The sequence below is a fragment of the Acanthisitta chloris genome, unplaced genomic scaffold, assembly GCF_000695815.1.
Source record: "Acanthisitta chloris isolate BGI_N310 unplaced genomic scaffold, ASM69581v1 scaffold11347, whole genome shotgun sequence".
NCBI lineage: Eukaryota > Metazoa > Chordata > Aves > Passeriformes > Acanthisittidae > Acanthisitta > Acanthisitta chloris.
In genome coordinates, this window is record NW_008684382.1 from 161,326 (window position 1) to 167,657 (window position 6,332).

Below are 6,332 nucleotides of genomic sequence, written 5' to 3' on the forward strand. Positions count from 1 at the left end.
TTAATTTTAAAGCTACACACCTATTAATTCCATATGACATCGTAAAATTTTGGGTTACAGCAGAGTTTGCTTCTCCTGCTTTTATTCAGCATTTTTCCTGCCATTTTAGGTAATTTACCTCTTAGAGCCCTTGTGCTGTATTTGCAAGCAGAGGAACACCTGGTTCATGTTTGAGTTATGCCTTTGAGGGGAAAGGTCTGCTGTTTGAGAGTGATCATCTCTAGTCTCCCTCTAGTCCTTCAGGCTTTTAGCTAGAAACATTTGGGTTGTCCTGAATTCATTTATAGAAGCATCCAGAATAAATTCATCAGCTTTTAACCCCAGGTTGCAGTATCTAGAATTTTCTTTTCTGAGTAGAAAAGATCAAGTGCACAACCAGCTACGCTGCAGGGTTTCAGCCCTTCAGAAATTCAACTTTCTGAAGCATCTTCTTCAAGTTTTTATGTTTCAAGACAGATGTCTCAAGACATATTTGCAGGAGAGGTCATGGAAGTGTTATTATGTGGCTAGTGTAAATGGCATGGTCCCATCCCTCAGGTCTTGTTCCACTTAAACCTGCAAACAGCCTCCACACAGGAGTTGCTTGTGCATTTCTTTTATAACTTGGAAGAGAAGGGGAACGGCACATCCCTGCTCCGACCCCAGGAACTCCAGTGTCAAACCCACTTTTCCTGCCTGCTGCCAAGGTCTTCTGTGTCAGCTTTGGGGGATAGAGGCAGTGAAACAACAGAAATCACCACCACCACTGATTGGTTTTAAGGCAACAGTTAATTCCTTCCATCAGTGCTATCTAACACAATACTAAATTCTGCATTAAAATCTTAGGAAGCTTTGGCATGTCTACCAAACCCCACAATTCTCTTAAATCATGATGAGCAGACACATCTTTAGATGGTAGAGAGGTTATCAATCAGTAATGTCTTAAGAAACATGCAGAACATTTCCTGAGATTTAGTATAAGAGCAATACTGGAATTTGCTGAAGGCAATGAGGGCACTCACATTATCCAGCCAAGAGCTGTTGGGGTAGAATTGGGATTGTGAAATCACACCAAGGCATGAAGCTGCCAAGGAGTACTGCACTGACAAGATGCTACACTGGAAAAAAAGAGGAAAATAGATAAATTCACTAGTATAAATGCTTTATTAGCACAGCTTTACTTTTTTCAGCCTCCAGATGAGGTAGCCAGGCCAGTGCTCTGCAGTCATCCCTAACCCTCAGACAATATTCTGATGGGATGGACTCAAAGCATCTTCCCCAAGTGTATGAGCAAACTGGTAAGAGAAGCATCAGATCTGTTGTAACATCATATGAAGTTGTGCATCTGCTTTACATGATGCTTTGACTGACTGCTTCCCATTTGCTATCTAACCACTACCCTTCACCCCAGAGGTGTCAGTACATCAGGAATTGAGGGGATAGATCTTATCAAATGCTTTGGACATGTTTCAAAGGAAAGAATGAGAGTTTAAATGTAAAGTTGCACTTCACAGCCTTCACCAGTATCTTATTCTTGTTCCTTGGCTCCAGAATTAGTAGAGTTGCATTACCCTCCACCTAGATATGAGCAGGATGGAAACTCACTTCAAAGTCTGCCAATGTGTCATCTTAATTATTTTTCTCTTGGAGCTTAATCCAGATTTTCCTGTGCAGGATATTAATTTGCCAGATATTAGAAAGTTGTTCTTCAATGCTGAATCACTTTTGACAAAGTTCTAAAATGTGAAATCAATTAATGGGAACCCTTTCTGCCATTTTAATTCTTGCAGAGTCTGCACAGCAATCTGCCTAGAACTTGGAGCTGTACTCCAGCCCTCAGCATCCCCTCCCTCGAGCCCCTTCATCCTCACTGAGCAGAACACTGCTCTTCACAGATGTTCAGTGTGCACAGTCGTAGTTTAGAGCATCTTGCCTGATAGTAAAGCCATTTGTCATTGTGATCAAATTAATAGTTATAACAACTTAAATATGCAGTAGTTATTTTGTATTGATGCAGAGAATTAACCAGTTTCCATGGCTACAGCAGATAGAACAATTTGAGACCTTCAGGTCTCTTGAGTTCAGAGCTGAGAGAAAACTACTTGGAAAAGATGATGGGATAGATCAGAAGAGATTGTGATCAGGGATCACAGACTGGTGAGGGATGGAAGAGGCCTCTGGAGCTCATCCAGTCCTATCCCCCTGCTAAAGCAGAGTCACCCAGAGCAGGTTGCACAGGATTGCATCCAGGTGAATTATGAATGTCTCCAGAGGAGACTCCACAATTCTGGGCAGTCTGTTCCAGAGCTGACACTCAGGTCAACACAATCACATGTCTCAGCCCTCTGAAAGTACATTATCTGTTTGAAGTTCCATCTTCAAAAGCCTCAGCAATATTTACCTTGTTTTCCCTTGTTCCTGAAAGTGTTCCATTCCCTGTCAAAAGTGATTTATGGACTCGTATCACTAAATCTCATTACTAACACTTCCTAGCAAGGGGGATAAGAACTCTTATCAGTGCAATATTGTACAGTAGCTCTGCACCCAAGAAGGGAAACAGTATTGGAGCTATGTCTGTGCTGCAGTCTCTGTGCTGCAGTTTGTGCAGACTGATCTGTGAGTGCTTGGGTGGATGATGCTGAGGACATGTGCTGGCACCAGCTCCAAAGCAGCAGAGTCAGCCAAGGATCATCTGTACCAGCCTGTGCTGTAGTTCTTCCACAGTGCAGCTGGCTCAGGGCTGTCCACACACACTGCAGACCCAGCTCACACACTCCTTCCACTAAAGCACATCCACTAATGTTACACACATATTTTGAACTTAGGCACTGGAGGAAAATGCATATTTAAAAAAGAGAATGGAAAACACATAAGGGAGTATAGGTTAATCAGGGAATGGAAAGAAAAGTAAGGTTTTGTTTTTAATGTATGAATTAGCCACTTAGACTTCTGAGTTCCTTCTGTTCTGACCATTGAACACTGGGTTATGTTACCTCCTTTTTCATGCATTACTACAGCCACTGGCAGACTGAAGTTGGTGGGATGGGCTGTAATTAATTCTCCATTCTGTGCTTGCAAAACTGTAATGTTGTCAATCCTTCTTTATGATCTTTTAAGTCCATCAGACTGTAGGTTAGAGATTACTAGGCACATAGTAAGCCTCATTTGAAACCACCCTAAGTGGATCCAATTACTCTGTAACTACATTTTGACAACTATTCTTTCCACTGCCTTACAGAACAAAATCTGTGCTGTGAACACTGTAATGGGAAAATTAAGTCCCAGATGGAAAGGACTATTATCCTATACTGTGTACATGTGATGAAAAACCAACTACCAGGCAGGTTATCTTACCTGTCACTAGGCAATCCTGCCCAAAAGTCCTGTTCATTGCTGGCCTGAACTTGGTGCTACCTGGAGGAAAGAGTCTATTTAGATATTTACCATTTTCCCTTAGTTCTCAGCTCTTTTCCCTGCAGTTGCATCTTTGCACTGGGGCCAGTAGGTACTATGCTCTAAGATATGTGCATCATTCCACCAGTAGTGCTGAAGTGTTGGTCTACAAATTCTCTGCTTCCTCAGAAATAAATTTGCATCTCACACTAGTGACTGTTCAAATGGAAAAAGTTGTAATGTGATTCCCCAGAGGGCTTTGCTGCAGTGGCAGAACTTGCCCTGCATATAAACAAAATCACTAGGAGAACATGTTTTTTGTGTGTTTGAAATTGCTTTTTGAAAATTAAGAACTCTGTGCAGCTTTTACCAGAGGTTTATTGTTCAGCTGAAACCTTGTCTCATGTCAGCCCTGAACAGCTTCTCTCAACACCAAAACCACACAAATAAACCAGAAACAATTGAGAATTGACTAGAGACTTTGGAGGGAAATAGTGAAAGAGGGAAATAGTGAGAGGGAAATAGTCTCAATTACTGTAATTAAATTTACTCTGGAGATTTATATAAACAGCATAAATGGAAAAGACTCTTTTTCTGGGGAAGGAATGTTCAGTGCAGACACAAAGGCAGGAACAAACAGGTCTTCTACTCTTGAAAGAGCCACAATTCTATAAGCAATATTTCCACCTTATAATCCCAAATGAAACAGAGGCACAGGCACATGATTATAGCTTGTGTAGGCACTGTAAGGTACATGCTTATTTTTTTTGACAGTTCTTTAGGAGTAAAAGTAAGAAACTTTAATCAGACACCTGCTCTCATGTTCAACAATTACTTTTCTGTGTTGTGCTTTGAATTTAAGACACCTGGAAAGTCAGAGGCTTAGAAATATCTATTGGAGTGACTCCTATCAGATCTTTCTGTTGCACTGGTGCAATCTAGGAAGAGAATGGAACTAAATTCAAACAGTACACTTCAAGGTGTTTCATTAACAAAGTGCAGTGCTCAGTCACTCAATTAATTGATTAGTCTTATTTCTGTGACTGGAGTGGAAACATTAGAAGATGGGATGGGGAGGAAGAATCAGCTAAGCCTCTGAGTCACTACAAGACCTTACCCCTTAGATGAGAAGTGTCAGATTAATCTTCATAAATGGCCATAATTACTTGTGCCTGGAGCTCAGCCAAGTCATTCCAAATAAAAATTAAATTCAACTGATTGCATGTGCAGCCTCAGCTCCAGAGTGGCAGAACCAGCCTGGCCCTACAGAAACATGCTTGTAACAGGGTAACAGACTTGGCCTAAATATTGAGTAGGATAACCTAGTACTTATTGATTATCCTTTCCCTTGAATAGTAGTTTCACTAGAGCTTACCTGCACAGCCTGTTCCAGTTCCTGTCAGATACCTAATTTCTTTGGTAATCTGCAGCTTACTCTCCTTTCTTCATTAAACTCAGTTTTAGCTACAACCAGCAGACCTGATAACTATCAGATGGGAAATTTCTGAATGCTGTTGAAAACCATTAGAACTCGGGGGGAAAAATAGTGCAATCAAGTTCACAAATCAGAAAAGGGATGAGTATACAAGCAGCAAAGCTGATGATATCCAACACCAGCAGCAACACTCCTCTTGCAGGGTGTGAGAACAGAGCAGTCCAGGTACACATCTAAAGCCAAATCTTTGTGAATCTCATAGAATACTTCTAGCTCTGGAAATGAATGACAGACATAAGACACTACATGTTCATCCCCATAGCAGATGATTGGCAGCACACACTGAAGAGAGAAATTATTTGCTCCCTGTTCTGTTCCTTACTCAGCTTCCACAGTCCTACTATTAGGCTTTTTTCAGCTGGTTCTAAATGGGATATTTCAGAAACACAACATATGGAGCTTTTAAAACAAAGTCAGAAAAGGCAATTAGCTTTTCCTCATCTGAGATGTTGCTTATTTCTTTCCTTTAGTTCGTCCAAATTTAAATCATATTAAGCAATGCAATAGCTGAAGCAGCTACAGTGATTTCTCTGGGCAGAGACAGGTCAGCTTGCACTGCTGTCTTATCTGACAGATCTCATAAGGTGTCCCTGTACATTTAGAAATCTAATTTACATCCTTCAGAATGTAGAACTGAAATACATTCCATCGTATCTTTAGGAAAGAAAAGCTAAAGCACAAAATCCTTGTAGTAATATTTTATTCACCTAAAAACAAAGGGTCAAAGGTCACAGCATGGAAGTTCATTTTATTTTGTAAACTCATTAAAAAGATGTCCAGGTACAAAATAAGGACATTTTAAACAACATAATTGCAGACAAAGGAAACTATAAAAATTCAACACATGAATAAAAAGGTTTTATTTTCTTTCTGCATCATTCCTTGCATCTTCCATACCAGTCTGCACACAATCTGCAGGACAGTTGTTAGAATCCTTACAATTCAAGAGGCTGAACATAAACCCATTTGCTCTGCTGTAGGAATGTGTTGCTGGCAGATACAAACCCTGTAGCATGTTAGCTAGAAGTAAGATGCAAGCCTGAAGGAAGGGGCTGAAAGGCTGTTAAATGGTTATTGCGCATTGATCTGCTCAGAATTCCACCTCAGTTTGCTTTCTGCAAGTACTTAGAATAGTCCTTAGGGGAGTAACAGCCTTAGACTGCACAGTGCTTTGTCCAAAGTTGTATATTGTCCTAATACATTTCATGCAGATTCAATAATAAAAACAATTCTGGAGTAAAACTATTTCAGTCCCAACAAGTGTTAATTGTGCACCAAACTCCACAGCAGCTGTTTGACAAGCTACTGTGATTGTAACTCAGTCTTGAGGATTGGATACTCTTTATTGGAAGTTTAGACTAAAATCCTTGAGACACTGCCAGTAAAAGGTCAGTTATCAAATCCTTTTTAATCTGAGCTCATTTGTAACTTAATTTGTCCCTGTTTCTCCCCCCCCCAAAAACGA